The sequence below is a fragment of the Stegodyphus dumicola genome, chromosome X1 (genome assembly GCF_044657685.1).
Source record: "Stegodyphus dumicola isolate Sdum_Otavi_A_Nest chromosome X1, ASM4465768v1".
NCBI lineage: Eukaryota > Metazoa > Arthropoda > Arachnida > Araneae > Eresidae > Stegodyphus > Stegodyphus dumicola.
Window position 1 is genome coordinate 210446950 of NC_140780.1, and position 23536 is coordinate 210470485.

General features: G+C 30.9%; 1 protein-coding gene across 2 annotated transcripts in view; it reads right to left on the minus strand.

Annotated features, from left to right (window-relative positions):
* Positions 1-23100, minus strand: part of LOC118193449 (leucine-rich repeat, immunoglobulin-like domain and transmembrane domain-containing protein 2) — a 237145-nt gene extending 214045 nt beyond the window's left edge. For both annotated transcript variants that reach the window (XM_085808373.1, XM_085808371.1), the window contains exon 1: positions 22599-23100. The gene's annotated coding sequence lies outside the window, so the exon portion shown is untranslated. The remainder of the gene's footprint in view (positions 1-22598) is intronic.
* Between the last annotated feature and the right edge of the window lie 436 nt (positions 23101-23536).

Consider the following 23536-nt stretch of genomic DNA (forward strand, 5'->3'; position numbering starts at 1 on the left):
CTTTTAGGGGACACAATCGAAAAAAACTTGGTGGTGAAGAATCATCATTCACCACTTTTTTAGTTCAGGCTCCCCTGTAGAGCATTAGGTTATTTCAAATCCTGAGAGATGAAAAATGACCAATGCCCTCGCCGGGACTCGAACCACGGACCTCTCGAATTTCGTCGAGCGTGCTGACCACTACACCATGAAGGCATGCTAAGAGGGCGGGAGAAATACCTCATAACACATGCGCTGGATTTCTATCGAAATTTAGATAAATTTCAGTTTTATAACTGAAAGTTTTCCTCTAAACATGATCTTTACTTCATTTTAATTTATTGTCATCTGATTAAATTGGAATTTTATTACTAAATTCCAACTTAATGTAGAGACTTTCGAGTTGATTTAATAGTCGTTTTCTTGCAGGATCAAGCTGCATCGGAAAGAGTAAAAGTAAAAATTATTTTTCGAATAAAATGTTCAATAAAGTAATATAATCAAATGAAACGCACAAATGCAAAGTAAAAAGCGAAAACTTAATTACACTGATAAATATTTTATTCTATTTAAGAATCACAGTCATTTTAGCTTAAGCAAGTTATAAAGAGAGAATCTCACAACAAATTAGAAAAGTGATTTAGTCGAATCGTTCACATTAATTTTGCAACTGAATGTCAAGAATCATTTGAAGTCGATGGATACCCAATGCTCAAGAACATAAAACACCAATTTTAAAATAAAACTTTATTTACAAAATGTCAAAATGTAAAAGAGTGAAAAATTAAAAGTTGACTTTGCTTAATGAAAAACAGAGCAGAATTCTTTAAGTTGTCTTTTTGTTCTCACTTGCCTTAAGAAATTAATCATTCTCTAAACAGGAATATTAATCACTCTACCAACTACATTATATAAAACTACAAAAGTTAAGTTATTATAAACTGCGAAAATTCCCGAAGTGATTAAGTGAAAGAATGGCTTAATATAGAAATGTATTTTACATTTTGTTGTTTTGAAAAAATCTGTAGGATTCTTTTTTCTTTCTCCATTTGAAGAAGCTAGGGAAAAAAAACCAAACATTTAAAAGCTTTATTTCAAATAATGAATATTACATTCAAACTAAAATTATGAATATTTATTTGGTGAAGATGCAGCAATATTATTTATTTACGTATTTGGTGTAACTGCATTTTCCAGATTGTTTCGGTTTACACAGGTAATACTCATGTGTATTTTATATGTGATATTATTAAAAATTTCTGGACTTTCTTAAGGAATTTGAGCAAAAAGATAACTTAAGGAATTATTCACTGATTTTTGTTAAGCTAGGTCACTTTTTCCACATTTTCTTATTTTGACATTTTTTAAAGTTTTATTTAATAGGTGTATTTTATTTTCTCGGGCAAACCATATCCATTCCTTCTACTACCAAAATTCTATTGAAAAAAATTCCCATAACCTGAAGGCTTTCATTTATTTCCTAAACTATAATACTCGGTCAGCGATCCACTATCAAGGAATACTTAATAATGCATTCTGTTTGAATAAACTTCTACATCGTATATATATATGTGTAAAATATAATATCTCTGTCTTTCAACTAATAAATTAATAATAAACTTCCGTTTTTGTTCTAGAAAACAGAGTAATAGCTTTTCTAACTAACCTGCCTGCTATTCTGAGGCACAAAACCAACATCTGGACATTAATTTGTCATGTGATCTGAAATGTAATTCAGTATAAAAAATAATTGCGTCGCATCTCCCCTTCTCTTTTCTCTTCTGCTTCTTTTCGATGCATCTCCTTGCCGCTCAACACGCCGAGTTTACTTTTCTAATTTCGCCCATTGTTTAAGAAGATGTAAGCTGTCAAAATTCGGGGATGCATAGCGCACCCACAGTAATGATGTACATTATCAACAAATAAAATTATGTGGGAAATTTACGGATGTATCTGCCTTTGAGTGTCATTTTTCTAACTACGCAGAAAAGTCTCTCCAAGTTATAATGCAGAGAGCCATCGTCAATCCGTCACATCTTACTTTCACCAAGTCATCCAAGTCAACTCATTACATATATATAAGAAATCTATATAAAGTAAATACTACTGCAGCCGAGGCTTAATGTGATCACGGTTGTCCTCGGCTATTTTGATAATATTAACCGAATGATAGCACGATGAGATATTGATAACACGATCACATGAAAGTTTGATAACATGACGAGAAAAATAATATTTTCAACATAGCAATGAAACTGAACTAATTTGATGTAAATAAAATTAAAAACATTGAATAGGCACTTTCATTATGGTAATGCGAAAATTTGTTTGTGATCTGTCCTTAATGTCTTTAATGCAGAAGTTCGATTATGAACGGTTCATTACGTTCTGGAAGTTATTTGACCGATGTAGTAGGCCTAATCTTAATAATCGCAGGGAGACCCTCATTGGAAGAAAATATGTCACTGTATAATTTAAAACTGGGTGAAACGGGCAAAACGCAGCCTTTGTTTGGCTTAGATATTTTGAGGGATTTTTTAATAGGGAAAAAAATAATCGTTTCGGTTGAAGAAGTGGAACCTGTGGCTGATAGTCCTGGAAATCGATAGAACTACTCAAAATTACGTCAAACTAAAATTGCTTTTTTACTCAATTTTTGAATTGACTGAAATCAAAACTGTGAAACAAGCTGTTTAGCGACTTAACCCCTTACATGGCATCATTTCGGTGTCAATTGGCAATTTTTACGTTTTTTGATGGCTTTATTCAGTTAATTCCTTTTTTTTTTTTTTCATTGGCGGGAACTCAGCCGAACTTAGGCTTGGCCATTGCTAAGGCCGGAAGTGATGGCCACTTTATTGTGGAAGCACCTAATAGCTGGGCCACAGTTACCTCCTATGAAGAGGCGGACAATTACAGTCATGTCTTCTCCTGGATTCGAATCCGGTCCTTCGATATAGCAGAAGGCCTTAACCGACCAGTTGATCAAAATACGCAATGCATTTTCTGTGGTTTTGAATTCAAGCTGGTGGTACTTCGCAGTTTGATAATGATATCTGAATGATAATATCAACCGCAATCACGTTAAGCAGCGCCTCACCAGCGGGTGAGTTGCAGAAGCCGCCGAACACTGGTAGTTCGGTCCAGGTTTCGAGGTTTTGCTTCTTCTTTTGGTCTTTCACGAAACATAGCTCTCCTTCCATGTAGTGCCTACTGGCGGATCATGTAATAAGAAGTGATCGCATTAATTCGCGTATACTGTAACAGGGCGAAATTTCATTGGGATTCTAAAAGCATAGAACTTGAAAATTGAATGTATTTTTTATTTTATTCATAAGAAGATATTGCATCAGATACACTTTAATAGAAAATTTTATTTTTGCAGTAAACTGAGCTTATAGTATATACGACATACTGATGCTTTTTGTATAATAGCTTCTACTATAGATTAAAGAAGAAATCCTGATTAACATTCTCACTGGCATTTTTTTTTTTTTTTTTTTTGAAAAAAGCAATGCGAAACCTACAACATACAAGTAATTTCACTGACGGACTTACCTTCCATGGAAGGGTAATATCAGTTTAACCACAGAATAACTGGAATTCACTTGCTATTTAAGCATTATCTCAATTAAATAGCACGAAATTCTATGAGAGTAAGCCAGAATAAATATAGAATAACAACGTTTTGTATTGAACTGAAAGTTTTCATAAGCTCTGTAAGGAATTTTCCCTTAAGTGCTTTTAGAATTACGTCTTCGATCAAAGCAAACCAAAAGAAAGAAAAAGTACGTCTCTGAAGAAAGCGGAAAGAGTATTCGGAATCTCTAAATGTTCTTAATGCTGTCTTTCAAATGTCTCATATTTCTTTCATTTAATATTTTAATAGCTACATTTTGTGCAGTTTTACTGGAAAATTTTTGACTTGTTCAAAAGCTTAACAAGAATTATTTTACATAGAATAAACAAATTTCAATAAACGTATTTTGTTACATTCTTAAAGAACTCTTTTGGTAGCTTGTGATATTATACTACTGAAACCTTTGTTAAACATAAAGAAATAACTCTTTGAAAGCAGGAATAATTTTCTATTTGAATAGCTACATTTATAGAAGATTTCTTCCAACAAACAGAGAAATATTCCCTGTTGACATATATGAATACGCTTGCAATTTTAAATGCAAACTAGTCAAGTAAGGAACAGAATATTCAGATAAATATATTACAATACGTGTTCTCTTATTTCGCAGATTTTGCGTAACATATTTCATTGAATCACATTAAATCACATTAAATATTTGGTATTTATCTCTGAATCCAAGACATCATACATCATATTCTTGATAAAAATGAATATTTTAGTGCGTCTGTTCTAAGCATCTGTAAAATTTGCACAATTGAACTTAATTAAGAATAGTTGTATATAATTTTCTTTCAACAATATATATTTGAGCTCTCTCTTTCTCTCTATATATTTCTATATTTTTTATATTATAATATATATATATAGAAAGGAAATTCATCATCCTTGAGGAAATTCATACTGCTTAGAATATCTACATCTTTACAGCTGCAAGTTTCTGTAAAGAATTTTAAAATTATTTCTTATAAATATTCGCATGTTTTTAGTCACTGTTACTGAAAAAAAGTGTTACGTGCAAAAAGGATATCGTGCTTATGGGGAAATAATTACTAACAGCCTCTCGCTAATGATCACAAAGGTCAAAGTGTTCTTTAATTCGGAAAACAATCACGAACTGCTTACGCGATTACGTGGCATTAAGGTAATTTTTTACAATGCATATTTTGGCACAACTAGTAAAATTTTGAGCTATTCATGAAATGTTGACACATGATATTTAACCTGCAGATTAAAGAGAGGTATTATGTATGGAATAAAGCATTAACTTTAAATAATCGGTCTTCATTTTGAAACAAGGGTTTAAGTTTTTTAACATGTAGATATGTTTAAAAGTGTTTTGTATAACACAAACTTTAATAGACGAAATTTACTATCAAGAGAAGATAAATTTTTACTCTTCAATTCGGAAAATTTTTCTTCTCCTTTTCCTTATATTTTGAGCGTTTTCATTGGAGTAACAGAGCTTTTATGTGAATTCACTGGAAGCGATAACCTTTTTTGTAGAAATACAGGGCGATTCTAGTTCAAAGCAAATTTTTATAGTATTCCTGACTCTTAATAATGATGAAAATTGTAACCGCATCAGTTTGAATTTTGTATTGTATTGCTTTTCGGAACAGGAAATATAAAAAACTGATTTTGCGTTAGCAAGAATTTAAGTTTAGGATCTTCAACTACCATTTGGATTAACCCGACTCACACGTGTAAGCTTATATGATAAATTTTTGAAGCATTGCATTTCAGGAATTACAATTTTGAAACTGCGATTTTCAAAGCCTTCGCTCGCCTGGAATAGAAAACTTCGAGATGCAAATTGAAAAATAAATGTTAAAAAAAATAATTAATTACTTTTTATTGGGTGAATAATCATATGTACATAATTGTGCAATTAATGTAATATTCATACAAGACAAATCTATAACTAGTTTGCCTTTTCGGTTATAATGCCCATTTTGTTTTTCTTAATTTTAAAATTGTCATTTTTTCAGCACATTTAATTAAATGATACACGGATCATATTAACAAAACAAAAAAAGAAAAAGAAAGACTTAAACGGATTGTACGTTTAGAAAACTATTATTATTTTTTAAAAGGGGTATAATATTATTATAATTACTGCTGGAAAACTGTCATTTTGGATGTGGAGTTAATTAATAACATACATGAGTCACGATTGAAGAGTAGTTTTAACAGTAGATTAACATTTCAAATTAAAAGATGAAGTAAAATATAATGAGTTAAATATTTAATTTTTAAATCTCGTCTGAAGATTGAAAGAATGAAGAAAGGACCATCGTAGCAATTAGGTAGAGGATGTATGCTCTAATTATTAATAGCATTTTAATTTAATTCTGACATCAAGATATTATATGTATATATAAATCGATAGATATAGATATAGATATCTTATATATATATATACGTATAAGATATAGAAATTTAGCAGAAAAACAATAGCAGAACAGCTTTGGTTATAAATCGATAATTCTAAAAAATATTTAAAAACATTCCAAGACAAAGAACGTATACAAAATGATTCTTTATTTATTCAAATTTCATTGGTTCGAAATTTACAAAACTTCAAATTATGTACTACTACTCATCGCGTGTAGTGTGAATAAAATTAATTTCATTCCATATGACATAATTTTAAAAATACGAAATTTATGAGAATTATCTAGAGTTAGATAAAATTTTGAATTAATTGAGAAGATGTATAAATATTTGTTATTCGAACACTACTTTCAAAATTAATGTAATTGATATATATATATATATATCACCCACACATATAAATACATATATATATATATATATATATATATATGTAAGATAAAATATATGAAAGCAACTTCTAAATTTAATCTTCTATAACCTTTTTTATTTTTTTATTTAATTTGTGTACTTCCTCTTTTCTCTGTCCTAAAAATAGTGCTACAAGTCATTCAAATTAATCATGCGATCTTACGTAACCCTTAATGCAGATACCTGTTGCCCAATCAAAATAGTTGATAACCAAAACTTTTTTACTCTCTCTCTTCTTTCTCTGAACTTGATGCGTCACTTTTGTTTGTGCTTTCTTTAGACAGACACTTTGCTGCAGTCATCTATGTGCTGCTATGATCGATTTTATCGCCATAGTATCAAAATTGTAAATGTTCTGGAAATAGGCACGATTAGAGTGTCGAGTGAATTGTGGTCACAAATGTGAATTTAAATAAATATGGAATTTAATCCGGCTCGACTGCTTCTTCTTCAAATGCACGGACGTTATAAGTGTCAAGCAGCTTCGCGATCAGCATTTCTACGCATCTACATCTCATTGTTCTTACATCAGTGCTTCCAAAACTGTGCAGTCATTACCTATATGAATCTGGTACTTTAATTTCTGGCATTGCAAGATAGCGGTGGCTGAGAGGACTGTAGTGGCTGAGGGTGAAGACTTGATGAAGCAGCTAAGAAAAGTAAATTGAAGAATTACCATCTTTATTTTTACACATTTCAAATCATCTCTTTGGCAGACAAATTACTTTTCAACCGTCGTTCAATACGAATAATTTTGATATACACAGGTAGAAAGATACGAAGTCATTACAGGCAGGAAAGCATAAGCAGCATGGAAATGTTAGCATGGTGGAAGCTAGGAAAAAAGGGCGGCGTAATTTCTTAAAGCCGTATTTATACTTTGTAGATGCAAATGTAAAGCGCCAAGCCGCGATTGGTCAATTTGAAGCTGTTATATAACACAGAAGGATCTCGAATTTTGGGGAAAAGATGAACATAGAGAAAACCAAATCTTGAATAGTTAGTTTTGAGGTCGCCAATTATTTTCTTAAAGCAGCTATCGTATTTTGCTATATATATTAAAAATATACATATATGTGTCTTTGTTAATTCGGTGGATTTGATTCTGAATTTCTTATTTTTTATGTATATATCTATATATTACATATATATAAAATATATTAATGTTATATATATATATATATATATATATATATATATATACATTATATATATAAAAAAAAATAAATATTTTCTTTTTTTAAGTCTAATGTTTCAGCGTAAAAATATGAATATTTACAGGTACATTCACAAATGTGTTAAAATCGAAGGTAAATTTTATAGCCTGCTTCTCAAGTGAAACTCACGTCTCAGCGGTAACGTTAATATAATAGAACTGTAGAGACATTAGAATTTTTTGAAAGCCGGAGAGATGAAAAATGATCAAACGCCTTCGCCGGAAATCCAACCACGGACCTTTAGAATACCAGCCCAACGTGCAGAATAGAACCACTACACCACAAAGTCACGCTAGGAAGTCGGGAGAAATACCTTATAGAACAACATTAGAACATGCTAACAAGTCATCTGCATTGTACTTAGGTATATTTTAAATATATAAATAAAGATACATTGAAGAATTCTTCATTTTGATTGCGACTGAAGTCCATAATTATGAGATGTTCACTAGTAGAAGACGCATTTCGACATTCACGACATATATAATAATTAAATAAATAATCCTTTAAATATCAATGTGTCAGTTTTGTGCGAAACTGAATATAAATGTTAAATTGGTCAGGTAAAATAATCGATTGATGTCAATCACCTGATATACGAAAATCCGCTTAAGTAAACATAGTTATTTCACTGACGCAATTAAAACTTAATGATTTAGAATTAACAACCGGTAAGAAAATAAAATTTTAAGACAGAGCTTAATCTTTCTAGATGAGATTTCTCTACCTTCTAATATGCCCTTTTAAATAAATTATAGTATTGCAGAGTGTAAGAGCTTGTCTTTGTTCTGAAACTCGAAACTGTGGTATACGAATAAACTTAAATGATTCAACTAAAATATTTCATGTGGTTTATAGTTATCGTCAAACAATAGCTTAGTTTATTTGCAGTTAATTTCTTAGCTACTTATCTAGCTTCCGTTTTGCAGCTAGATCACTGTACTTAATTAAAATAATTAATCTTCCACTGAGAAGAGATATCGTTTCTCCCTCATCATGTTAAGGAATCCCTCTTTTAATAAAATTTGTGAAAAAAAGTGAAATTTACAGTTTATTATTAAATGTTGACTTGACATTCATAAACCTTGCTAGTAAAATACTACATTAATCCTTGGAAAAAATTTTTATTGTTATCCTTCAAAATGAGCACTACATTAACATCCACTTTATTTTAGTTTCCAATTTCTTCTTGCGTGGTTTTAAAATTAAGATTGCTCGGTTATAGCTAAATTGTTTTTTAAAAGTAATTACTATTTTTAAATTTAATTAAACAATATTGACAGAGATTTAACTCGATTAATTAATTAAATTTTATCTTCCTTACGAATAATTCGTATTTGAAATACCCTTATTGGTGATGCTAAGGCAACAAGAATTAGCATAATATTCATAAATTTGCGGGACTAGTTTCCAATTCTGCAACTGAAGAAGAAGGTTCTATACTTAAACCTTCGAAACTAGTGTATTGAAATGTACTTATTTACCTACAGTTTATGAAATAACATATATCTGCTTCATAAATCAGTATAAATACATTTTAAAATGCTATTTCTCTTAAGCTTTGAAGAAAATATATATTCCGCGCGTAAAATCTAAATTCATATAACTTTGTAATTGTGTCATTAAGAAAACAAGCTTAATTTTTTAAAGACTAGCTTATAATTAGTGGAATATATAGACCACTGAACAGTCCATCTCCACTTTGATTATAACTGCTGAACAGACTGGAAATATGGGAACTTGAATCCCCTTTTTTCACTATTTTGGAAATATGTCTGATTACTTCGAATTGTAATGTCTCGTGAAAGTTTCGAAGACTGATAGCTGTTAAATCTGAGTGTTTCGACAGTAAACTATAATTTAATCACTTAAGCTTAAGAATCCTGTTAGTAATTTCTAGAGTGAACGTTTTAACTACCAGAAGGAAAACAACAATGTCATATTGACTTCAAATAACACAGATTTTGTAGTATTGCGCTTTGTAAAATAAAAATTTAATGTAAATCATAATAACAATATATTAAATATAAAATTTCTAACCGTGCACCTAGTTTATAATGTTGGTAAGTTGATATATTATAAACAGCATAATTTAATGCTTATACGTAGCAATTGCAAATATAATATACCTAGAACTTTCATGAAATTCAAAATGTTGTGGTATTTTGTAATTAATGAATAATTTTAAAAACATGAGACTTAACTGTCTCATGTTACATCACAGACAGCAATATTTCTGTAGATTATGAAGTAAGTACTTTGCTAAGAACTTATGCTCGCATTTTTAAACAAAACTATTACACTAAAAGAAAGGTTTTACTTGATTAAAAACAATGGATAAGATACTGAATGAATATAATGGCTTTAATTTTTTTAAAGAAAGTAATTTTAATTTCTCAGCTTAAAAATATTAATAATTTGTAATTTTATTTATTTAAAAACATAATTACAATTTTATGCTTAAAAATTATAATTAATAAAATAACAGGTGGCTAATTTTAGTTCCTAAGAAGTTTTTTATCTTTTTACTTTCCTCCTTATTTGAATATGTAATAAAATTTATACGTAATGAAATAACATTTCGAATTAAAGCTCCTTTTTTTATTACACTATATTGCATTAGCTGAAAAGAACCTTGTATTCTTTCAAGGGGCTAAATGGATGCTTAAAAAGTGGTTTTCAATCGATGCGGCTCTGCGCCCTGGGACGACTCTGAATGATGGTCGTGATTATTATTTTCACAAAAACTGTTCCTATAATAACATTAAGGCTGACACTTTCCTAGATAACTTCCAGCACGTTATTTGGTTCCCAACTATTTTTGAAAGAATACCACTCCAGAAATGATAGGCAAAGAGTTTTTTAAAAAGTGGGCAGCTTTACGACAGTAAATAATAGACTGAATTCACACTAAACATATTGAGATCATTAAACATAGTGAATGTGCTCCTTAAGTGTGAGACTGTTACATTGTCGAAACGCAGTCATTCTGTAAAGAGTTTCTGATACTGTTTGACCAACTTTATTTGCCTTATATAATTTGCTCCCAAGCGTATGATTATTGATTTGAATGAAGGCCTATAAACTGAGACAAATTTGAGCTTTATTAATAATTAGCTCTAAAAATGTGCAGTTTCCTTAGACTAAATCAAATTATAAAAACTCTCTCTATATATAAACTTTATATCTCTCAAAAAACTGAAAGCTTTCAGATTTTATATTACGCTCAGAGCAGAGTTTTTTACCGTTTTATCTGCTAACTTTATTTATTAAATATCATGTTCTTCGCACTTAAACCCCAAAATTCAATTCAACAGCAATATCACAAAATATTTAAAAGAGCATATCTTTAGAATTTCCGATACACAGTTCCGCGCGCTGGAGATATTTTTTTTTTCGTACAGTGTTGCCATTGCTCGCTTTGAAATCGTTCAGTTTCTTTATCAAAACCTCATAAATTCTTTAAAAATATGAAACAGATAATAAAACAAATTCCAAATTTGTGCTTCCAGATGCCCATATTTGGGTGGAGACGTACGTTATTCATTATTTGATGGCTCTAGATACTGTTGTTTTATCACAATGTGAGAAACATGCACACATTTATGCAGATTATTCATCATTTAATTTCTTAAAATATAATACAGGGCTCTAATATTTGGTGGTTAACTTTCAAAGCATTGTTCTAAAGTTTACTGGTTAAAGACGATAATTAACAGATTTGAACTATGAAACAGTACGAATTTTGCTGCGTACCTCACGGAAGACGCTTAGAAAAAAATGCAATTTGACAAAGTAGCCGCTGACACAAAAGGACCATTGACCGTTTAAGGCAAAAAAAGTAAGTAAACTAATATCTCAACAAGGGTTGTTGAATTTGCTAAAAGAGTACTTTGCAGAGCTGGGACAAGGGTATGCCTAGTGAGGCACCTGCCTCGGGTGAACGATCAGGAAGGGCGCGTATTTACCTACGAAATGTTTTAAATCCATTTAAAAAGTAAATTTGATTGTTATATTTTAGATTTGATACGTACTGACAATCACCGTTTTAAAATAACATATTTAAATCAATAAAAAGTGCAATCAATAAAAAGTGATAAATCAATAAATATGCTCAAGCTATATTCTTGAGCAGTTGCGCAACTCGCATGCTTTTTTTTAATCAAGTAGCTAAATCGAACTAAAACCTAATTAGTTACTGTTGAGTTAATACTTAAAATGGGAGAAAAATCATTATATTTTTTGCAATTATCAACCCGTCATAACTTATATAAAGCCCCTAAAAACAAATCATTACGTTTTATTAGAAAAAGTTAGCGTCCTGAAAGAGATTAGTATAAAATTTTATGTAAGTGGAATTTAATGCTGTAAGTAAAAGTAAAGGTTAAAAAATGTCTGAAAGGGTTCGGACTTTAACTGTCACCCAGAAGAACTGTTTTAAACATTAATATGGTTTATCAGTTGGTATTATGAATAGCGATATTGATAATCTCAACTAACGAAATTTTTATAGAAATAACTTATGTAAATGTAACAGTTACACTGAGAACACGAATAAAAGTTTTGAAAAAATGGTTTATTATATTTATCTTTTATTATTTATATTATCATTATTTTTATTTACAAATATAAAGAAGCTTCCAGAATAAAAATCACAGATTCTAATTTAAAAACATTCGATTTTATTTATTGTGATAGCTGCATTTGATGTACTGAATATTTTTTTTTTTAAATATTTGGCATAAAATTGCTTAACTTAATTCTTAAATCGCCTCATTCAAAAATATTCAATATGTTTCTTGTTATCCGCGGTAAACACTGAATTGACCAACACCTGAATCTACTAGGTAAGAAGAGGGAAAATTTAATAACCTTGTTTCGGTAAAAAGTTTTATTTTGGAATATTTATATGAAATAACTTTTAAATTATGAAACGTAGCATACCCATGTGTATTGGATAAGATTTGTGCTTAGATAACCTTCTTCAGTGCAAATAAATCTTCTCATATTACAATAATAAGATCACATATTTCGAAGTCCAGCGATTTTATAACCTATGTTTGAAAACTAAATATATACATTTAGGCACATAAATTTTCAGTTTCTTGGAAGCAAACATTAAAATCTTTCAACATAGTGTTTCCTTTATGTTTATTTTATGTGATTTTTTTCTTTACTAGGTGATATGGCTTTATATCGATAAACACTTAATTATGAATTTTTAATAAAATGTTTTTAATCAATGCGATCTTGATTATACCGATCGATTGTTAGTGCATATTGGGCTATCGATCTCCGACTCACGGCTTGATTATCGTTGGTTCCCTTTAAAATTTTATTAACTCCCAAGGTGTAAATACCGATCCCGCTGGGAGCCCCTTATTAAATTTAACATGGGCATGATATATATATTTAAAATTTAAGAAGTGAAAAATACGTAACTCAATTTCATAAAAATATTTAATATATTTAATTAAATATATGAAAATAATTAATAAATATATGAAAATAATTAATAAGATATATCTGGAATTAAATGCATTTTTTCAAATCACTCAGATTATAAGGTATTTCTCCTACCTTCTGAACAAGCCTTCGTGGTGTAGTGGTCTGCACGCTCAGCGCGTAATTAAAAGGTCCGCGGTTCGATTCCCGGCGAAGGTGGTGCATATTTTTCATCTTTCCTACTTCTCAAAAAATACTTAATGTCTATACAGTGGCTCCCGAACTAAAAAAGTATTGAATGATGATGCTCCTCACACAGGATCTGGCGATTGGGTCCCCTAGAAAAAAAAACCCAAGCGCCCTATAAAAGGGGAAGTGTATAAGGTATTTCTCCCGCTTTCTTAACGAGCCTTCGTGATGTAGTGTTCTGCATGCTCAGCGCGTAATTGAGAGGTTTTCGGTTCGATTCCCGGCGAAGGCGTTGCATATCTTTCATCTTGCCTGCTTCTCAAAAAATATCTAATGTCTCTACAAGATTAAATTAAAAAAAAATATTCTTAGGAACTTTATTTGTTGCTTTTAAGTAGCCTAGTTTGTTAATAACAGGCAGATTGAAACTGAAAGATAAATATCTTACATTTTGCCGAATCGCAAAAGACTCGAATCAAAAGTGAAACGACGCTTTTCCAGTAACCGACATCAACGGAGGATCGTATTTCGAGACTAAAGCTCTTATGGATCAATAATGCTTTGCAATAAAAATTTTAAGTATGCACAAAGCATAAAGGAATTAAATTAATAAAGGAATTAAAAAAGGAAAGGAATAAATAATAAAGGAATTAAATTAATAATTAAAATAATTAAATTAATATCGAATGCTTGCGAATGGCCTGCCTGCATGGGTGTTTTCTTTGTTTCTCCTCACGTGGTAAGCAAATACGAAAAATCTTTTACTTAGAAAGTCCTTCACGAAAACAATAGCCATCGTACGTTTTCTATACGAAATAAAATAAGAAAGCGTAACAGAAATGTTATTTTTGTATGTACGGAAAACAAGACAAAATACTCGTATTGTTAAAAAACAAGAAAATTTAGATTTAAAGTTGGGTATATCAACAGAATAGGGACGTTGTGGAGAATTTTCTCCTTCCTCAATGCGTGCCTTCATGTTTTAACACTAAAAAAGTACGGCTAGCAGTCGGAAGATTCACGAATCCCGGTGAGGGCAAAGCTGATCTTGTCTTTGAATAAAATTTTAAATGTCTCGACAAGTGATGTGGTGCTTGAACTAAAATACTGTGGATGGCAATTCTCTGTCACATCGATTTGGAGACTAGTTCTGTTTGCGTTTTAGTTGCTCTTTAAATAGAGAAGAATATAAGGGATTTACAGCTTTATCTCTTTTGTGTGTTTACCACTGCGTTTTGTAATTGAAGCGCATTCAGATAGCAATCGGAATGTTCGGAGTTTGATTCCTGGTGAGCTTATCCTTGATTATTCCTATTTCCTGATTTAAATGGAACATAATGTAATCGCTTGACAATGTTAAAAAGAGAAGTTAAGAAACGAGACAGTCAAACATCATTTTATAAACATATTTTATAAAGTCATTTTCCAGAAAAAACAATATTTTTGCATAGTAAAAATGAAAGAAATGGTAGATATCTTAATGTTATAACTAAACTGAAGATATAAAAACGAGGTAGCTTCCTCGTTGTCATTTGATTTAAGTAGTTTAAATACTGGGTTGTAAGGTATTTTCTCCCTCCGTTCCGCGTATTTTCGTACTGTAATTAGAAGAAAATCCGGATAATAATCGGGAGGCCGGGTATTCTTATTTCGGCGAGGACAATGCTCATTTTTGTTTCCTGCTCCGATAAAAATCCAGTTGACTTTATAATGGCTCTCGAATTGAAGTTTGGTGAACCACCAGGACTTGGCGATTGAGTCTTTGCATACTCAGTTGCTCCGTAATTGGGGAAGAATTTGAGGAAGTTTCTCCCTCCTTACCGCGCGTGTCTTCCTGATGAAATTGGAAGCAAGTCTGTCTAGCAAACGAGAAGTTCGAGAGGTCCTTGTTAGAGCATTGCTCATTTTCAAGATAAAAATCGTAATGATAATAATCGTAAAAGATAATAATCGTAAAAGATAATAATCGTAAAAGATTATACTAAACGTGGATGATTCTAGCAAAACACGCAGCGAATAGCTTTATGGGCAGAGATGCTTCGGTATTTTAAAAAGGATAAAATTATAAATTAATATTTAAATATCAAAATTATATAAATGCTATAGATATTCAATTTGAAATATCTAGTTTTAAAAACTGCACTTGTTCAATAATTCCGGCTGTTAGGCATAATCATATTTTTAAAATATTTCAAAAGTACAGTTTACTTCAACTGTTGAATTCGGTATTTGTGTTCAAAATATTTTTAACATATCCAATCACTCTTGGTAGGGTGACAGAAGCTTCAGAAAACTTCAAATTATTATTAAAAATAAAACAAAATCATCTTTTAGTTTGAAATAATTCATATATCACTATTTGCTGTACAAATAGAATATATATTAATTATTTATATACTATAATTATAATATAGAATATTTTCAGAATATAAATTAAATAATGAAGAGAGATTTTCAAAATATTGTTTTCGGTTTTACTTGATGAAACTCAAGAAAAATAAAATTGAGAAAAAAAAAATGTGTGGATATTATTGCAATACTCTTAATGTTTTTTTCTGTGTTACTTGCTATTTATCAGAAAGGTCCCTTTTAGTGTTTTCATTTAGAAATTATAAATTATTATATGTATCAGTTTCGTAAATGTATGAAGTTATATTATAAATATTACACGAAATACTGACTCTGGTAGAGTTAACTTTGTTGAATGTAAGTACAGTAAGCTTTGATGAATATAAAATTACAAAGATGTAATTAATTTGTATTTGGGATGCGTATTTACTCCTTTGCCTCAGATGGAAAAGTACCGAGGCACGGATCTGGCTTCCAGTATACTCAGACTTGCGCATCCTGATGCGTATTCCATATTAAAATCTTTTCAAGTACAGTTTTCTACAAAAAAACTTTTTTCTCTTCATATAGCTAATCTTCTTATAACGAGCTTTATTTTAAACCAAGTAACATCGTAATATCTTTAAATTTGATACAAATAATCCACTTTGTTTTAAAATAATAGTAGATTTTACTTTTGCCAATATTAAACATCTTAGTGACATGTATGAATAAAACACATGTTCAGGATTCGCAAAAATTCTATTCTAGAGCAAAATAAAGACCAGAAGATTATACGGCTTACAATGTTACATGTGTAATTTCGTTAAGTAACGCACCTGCGGATCCATGTTAAGTCTTCTTAATTCAGAGTGATAAAGTGCTGTTGTTCTTTCGAGGACTAAACTTTTTCTCAATGTCAGCGGGTGCGTGAGAATGCTCTTAGAGGAGTCTTATATCTTATCCTGTTTAACGATTCTAGCAACGTGCATAACGTCTGTGGATTTCTTAGTAGCGAATATTTTCCTGAATAAAAGTTCGAAAATACAGAACTTCCGATTAATGCACCGTTAGGTTTATAAGTAATCAAAACGTATCCTTGCCGGTTACGTTGCAGTTAGGTTGTCAATATTCTTACAGAAACAAAGGATAAATTGGCCTTTCTATATCTAATTTTCTTCTTATTATAAAACAAATATACTGATTGAATGCATAATGGAGTGCAGCAATATCTGAAACTGTATACTGATTTAGTTTAGATGGCATATAAATAAATTTTTTTTAAATGCAAAACAAAAATTTAAAAAATATTTCTAGCACAACGGTTTATATGCTAATCGAATATTTTAGTATATATATACTGTGATATTGTGACAAAATGTATGTCAAACGTTGCCTGCCCTTATGTGACAGGGGATGGTAGATATTAGATCTTATTGATTATTTCATTTCTGTATTTTGCAGTTTAAATTTTTTAATCATTTGTTTTATGTTCGGAGGATTTTTATAATGTCAGCATGCCTTTTCACGTTTCCTGCAGCACTAAAATCTTCAATAGCATTACTTATTCACACTTTTATGCATCTTCGTGATCTAAATTCAGATTTATCTGATATATATATAATCAAATGATAATACTTGAATTAAAATTATACATGATCCTAAAATTAACCTAAAATTAATATGACGTGTTCCTAAAATACGTGACTCTAAAAAAATATAGTTCAATAAATTAAAAAAAAAAACATTTAATTATTTATTTTTTTTATTTTATTCATTTTAGAGCACATTGATTATTTTAATTTTATTTAAATAATTTCAGTTCGCCATTTCCTTTAATTTTTATTTTGAAATAGGTTTGAAATCATCTAGATATAATTCGGAAGCGTCACTTTGTTGAAAATTTTTCGACATCGCCTTGGAAAAAACGAAGAAAATTTTAATAATTTTATAAATTTTATTTCAATTTTTATGTTTTAAAAACTTTATTGAATTTTTTTTTTCAATTTTATTATTTTTCTCTAATTTTGATATGTGTATCTTCTGTTAGTACTTTTTCATAATATAACTTTGATTAAATTAGTATCCTCTAGATTATTTAATTAATTAATTTTGCAGCATATTGCAGGGCTTTAATGATAATATATTATCTTAATTTGAAATCTCTTAACGTTTGTTTAAATATCTACATAGGGCAAACATACGAAACGTCCCGATATACCATATTAAACGACAAATCAGAGTAAAACATTTTTTTTTTTTTTTTTTTTCATTTCATTAAGAGGAGAGGTGGAAAGGATAGTGCAATATATAAAGCATTAGCCGTAATAATTATCACAATGCTGATGGTAAGTGTTAGTGAGGCTCGATGTAAGAAAAGTCAGATAAACTGCGAAGAATTAAAAATTTTGCATGTTTGTTATTTTATTTTTATATGTTATTACATAAGTTTGTTCTAAAATTTTGTAGCTGTTATTTTAACTATGGAATTTACTGCATAGTTTAAGCATATTGCAATATACATTTCATGGTACTTTCAATTTTGTACTATCTTCTCTTTTCTTACCGTAGCCGCTTAAAATATGTGTGCGTCCATAATATTTAAAATATAACTCCTCTAGCATTCTTATTAATGAGTGCTTTTCATCTAAATGCCTTAGTATTACAAAAGGTTTACCCCATAGCTCACGAATGCACACTAAGGTGTATACTAAATATAAGACAGTTCAGAGTTTTGTTTCAAATTCCTAGTATAATTTCTTGCTCTGGTAAACTCAATATTCCTCATTTATGCCAAAAATGATGCAATAATATTTGGCACTTATGAGCATCTTTAGATATAGCATTTCGGAAAAAGAATTAAAATGCCTGCGTTTAAAAGTTTACTGGCGAAAAACCTAAAGGCACAATTACAAATCTAACCATTTATTAATTTTAGATATATAAGATAAATAAAAATTATTCACTCCATTTCAAATGCTATTGTAACTACCTTACGTCACGGTGTGCGCTCAAATATATTTTCATATCATCTTCGTTTAATAATCCAGACTTTCTTTAGTAATTTATTTAAAAATTACTAACGAAAGTCTGGATGCATTTCAATTATATGAATTCTGAAGCAAATTAAATACATATTTGAATGATATGGGCTTTAATTGATGTAATCACTGAATTGTTCTGTACCCAGAATCATGCGCTATCCTCTCTGAACGCATTTAGAATATCTATATGAATATATGCAGTTTTATAACAAATAACAAATTCAAATTATAAATAATTTTACGCTATATTTTTTTTATAAAATTGGAACTGAAAACCTAAAAAAAGAGCTGTATTTCTAAATGTTGCAACATCAAAATCTTGCAAAATACTGCGCTATAATTTACAATATTTGTGAATGTCTAATAGAAATTTTCTCATACATATATTTTGAATCTTAAGCACCTACATCAAGCCTTAACACTTTAACAGATAAAGCGCAAAACGGAGAAATATATTTGAAGGGAATCTTTGCATGAAGTGAAGTTACGAATTTAAATTATTCTTATGTCTAAAAACCCTCCTTTACGTAACTTAACTCGTAGAGCGAGTCTTAAAAGTTCAAAGAAGTTTGCAGAATGTTGGATGTTAGCAGGCAGTCTGTCATACAGGGTGTTATTCAGTCTCCATGGAACTCGGAACAAAGAAATGTGTTTCTAATATATGCTAAGAGTTTTTTAACTCTCTTTCAGAGAGAGAGGACATATGTTTCGCAGTAGCAGTAAAATAAAATTAGTAAATCACGCCTAGTCACCTTACGAATCACCTCCATCTTAGCACGAGAACATGGGTATTTTGACAGAAAAGGATAGATGACTGTGACCAGCCGAAAACGTGCAGTCTGAATTTCGTTTATCAGAGCTCAACGCAGTGCACTTTTCCAAGTATATCATATTCAAGCAGGACAAGGCAGTAATTGACCGAAGCTCACCTCTTTGTGAGAGTCAGTTCAACTCAGATTCCAGACGTCACACGACTCCACAGTAAAGCAGTGTTGTGTACCATTTTTAGAATACACATGTGCAGAAACACAGGTACAGGGAAGCAATTTAATCCTGACATTAAGAGGAAGCATGATACATTACGCATAACGGGGAGCATATTTCACAAGTGCACATCAACGTAGCCACTGAGGGAGGGGTTTCGAAAATGGACCAGTGAGATGCTATATTGCGCTTGTGACGCTAAATCTCCGTGCATGTGAGCATATGTTGTTTACGTTTTTTAATTTGCATTTGTTTCGCAGTTATAAATATATGACAGAATACTAGAAATCTTGTAGTGCTTTCGTTTTCTGAGTTTAATTAATCTCTGACATTTTACTTTCGCGATTTTTATCACGCATTAATATTTGGATTGATGTTCACGGCATATTATGTGGATTAAGAGAATTCAAGTGTATATTTTTTAAGTGAGCTGAGAATGACTGAAAGGCTTACAATGAATCTAGTGTTTTCTTATTTCAGTCCTTGCATTCTTTTGATTTTTAAAGTGTAAGATGCAGAATACATGTGATCTGATTATATCCATTGCTATCATTAAAAATTATATGTAAAAAAATTATATGTAAATATATTCGTCGTGAATAAGATAAATTCACTCTGTTTGATGAGTATTTCTTGTGCAGATAGTACATTAAAGAGTGAGCAGTTTTTAAGTGTGAAATTTAACGCACTAAATATATACGAATGCAAATTAGTAAAGTTCACTTTGAATAAAATTCTGCATTGGTTATTAGTATAGAGCATCTTTTCATATAGACTGCAATAAAAAGGGCTGACTTCTATTTACATATATAATTGGTGTAAATATTTTTCTTATACGCAAAGTTTTATGTGAAGATTGCATTTAGGTTCGGATGTTTATCACGTATTTCTTTCTTCATCTTATTTACCACGTATTAAGTAATATTTCACATCGATATTTTTGCGAAGTATCCAACATGTGTTTGTATTTATTTCAACCAGTTAGTGAAATCTTCATAATTGCCTATATTTGATCTAACTTCGCAATGAAAAGTTTCAGAAGCAATCGACGAGGCTTTAATTATTTTGTACAGAAAATTGCGTGGCAGAATATTTTCAACCATCTTGCTTAAATCTTAAAGCACGCGAAAGTTCATGTGACATGACAGAAATATTTCTGGATGCTCATTGGTCCATCCTAGAAGCCACTCCCTCGGTGGCTACACAGATGTGCACTTGTGAAATATGCTAACGGAGATACTACAACTACACCTACCAGAAAATGGGGCTCGGAAATAATGTCGCAATGAATTTCTACAGTAACATGTCAAGTTGTTCTCTGATTCTTCATAGGAATACCTTTTCATAAAGAATGCAGCATTTTCGTATAGAAGCAGAACGGACATTCCTGGAGAATGAGGATATAAATTGCATCAGTCGGCGAGAAATCTATGCATTCCTCCCCTCCTGAGCAAATATGAAACATCATAAAGCATATTATGCGTGTGATGGAAAATTTCGTCTAGATAAAAAATAGGACTCCATCGTGTTGGGAAGAAGGAATAAGCCTGTTTGCCTGAGGAGATCAGGTGGCGCTAAGTATATTACGATGATGTGAACGCTGCATCTCAGGCAGGGGTGACCATATTCGATTTCAGATCCAAGAAGCAATTTAGATCAATTCTCCAAACTCATCCATTTAAAATTAGAATCTTTATCAATATAATCATATTAAGTTTAATCCGTGCAAAATTTTTGATAAATCGTTTAAATGCATAATTTGTTAATACGCTAAAAACATTCATTTTCACATTAAATTGCAGTAAGAAAAATTCAAGTACGCGCTATAAATGTAAAATGTCAACTGGTTCACGGTAAACTCAATTAAGCACTAATTTTGAATTCGAAAGTAACAATATGTTAATTATAAATGTTTACTTCAATAAGACAGTGATTTTGTAAAAGAACACGAACAATAATGACGGAAAATGTCTTTTACAATACAAATTTCTTAAATTAAATACAGTACGCCTCCTTTATTAATTATATTTTAACAAATTAAGGTAATATTTTCTTGAAACGAACGATTCATTTTAAATTACAGTACTGTAAATAGTAACTGTTTTCTTATTTTGTTTCGGTCTCTTTTAACGAATTTTATGTTGGAAATTAATAACGCCTCATCTCAAACTAAAGAATTCTAATATTATGCGTGACTGAAAATATATATTCACCCAGGAAATTATAAGAGAAACTGGTTCATATTTATGTTATACGCAGTTAAAATTTAGAAAGCATATTTGCACTCAGCCCATTCTACATTAAGCAATTAAACCACAAATTGTAATGGCCAATAGTCAAACTTTAACTACTGAACCTCTGACGATGCTTAAAACCTTTATATTCCTTAATAATTACTGCACTATAATAATTTAATTTTAGTTCAAAAAACCAGGCATGTAAATGTGCTATTAATGTTACCTTTACGAAAATCTGTAAAAGTTTCCAATAATCTCACAGCATGCAGATATCAGATGTTAAATATGAGTTAATTTTCCTTCGTTACTCTTAACTGATGTTCTTCAACAATGATAGCAATTTATTTTTCTCCAGTGAAATGAAAATGTAAAATACTTCATTAGTTTGCATTATGTATCAGGAAAATAGCATCATGTATTCCGAATTCATAATACTGCTGCATTTAAACTGTTAATGGCTTACCTTGGAATATCGACTAACAGCGCGCATAAATGTTAGTTCATGTATGTATGTCACGTTCAGGTTGGTAATGAAACATTTCGTTTCACATTAAATGTAATCTATTCTCGCTCAAATATTTCTAGATGAGAGGTAATAAATATTCGCGAGCTAAGCTTCGCGACAGACCTCGCCTAGTATTTCGAATTTTCCGTGCGCATTTCAAACTTTAACTAATATTACAAAATGTTATATAAATTAAATACAAATACGGAAAAGAGTACATACCTGACTCGATTAAACAGCTGTCATTGCTCGAATACTTTGCTTCTTTTGAATTGCACGAGCAATGTCGAGTTTTCAATCAATCTGAGATCTCTTTCAAAGGCATTCAAAAAGAAATTGTTCGAAGTTTAAGATAATGTCTGAGAGTTCGAAATTTACATCTTACATTGTCCTGCAAATTTTTAATTGTGACTCATTGAGCAAGTTTTTCACCTTGAATGCAAACTGAGGCTCAATCAACAGTTTCTAACAAGAAAAACCATGTCCGAAAAGAAAGCTGATGAGAAATAATTATGGTATGCAAACAAAAAGTTTTTTCCTGTGGAGCTGGAAGACCAAACTACTTTTTAAGTTCTGTGCTCTTATTCCGGATCCGAGCAAACGGAAGAACTTGAAGCTGTCAAGACCGGTGCCCTCAATCAAGCCATTCGGAGCCTCTGCGAGCAGAGCGAAAGAAATGGAAAGGGACTGCGCTCGGACTTCGGCCAGGGTACAGTCACAACTGCGGCACGGTAAGCGCATGACAGTTTTGATCGTGGGCTGGGCAAGTCGACTCGGAGCGCCACGGGAGGGAAGCCCCGCTATGCACCTGTACCGGATGGAACTGCTTTTACTTTACTTGCTAGAGTAATAATTTTACTTTTCTTAGTTTTGTCCCAAAGCTGGCTGTAATATTTAGTAGTGCGGTCTTATTTATTGGGTAATTGAAGCGGAAACAAAACCGATTTTCCCGCCCGGTGTGTTTTCTTCTCTCGCGAAGGTTTGCTTGGAAGGAAGCGCTTTTTTGTCGCTGTGTACACTGTACAAATCACTGCTTTGCGCGTTGATCACTAAAAATATCAGAACCATCGTTCTTTTTACAAAGTCGGATACAGAGAAAATGAATATGTTTTGTGAACAAGCTGGAATATTACGGCAAAATTTAATTTAAAATTAAAAAA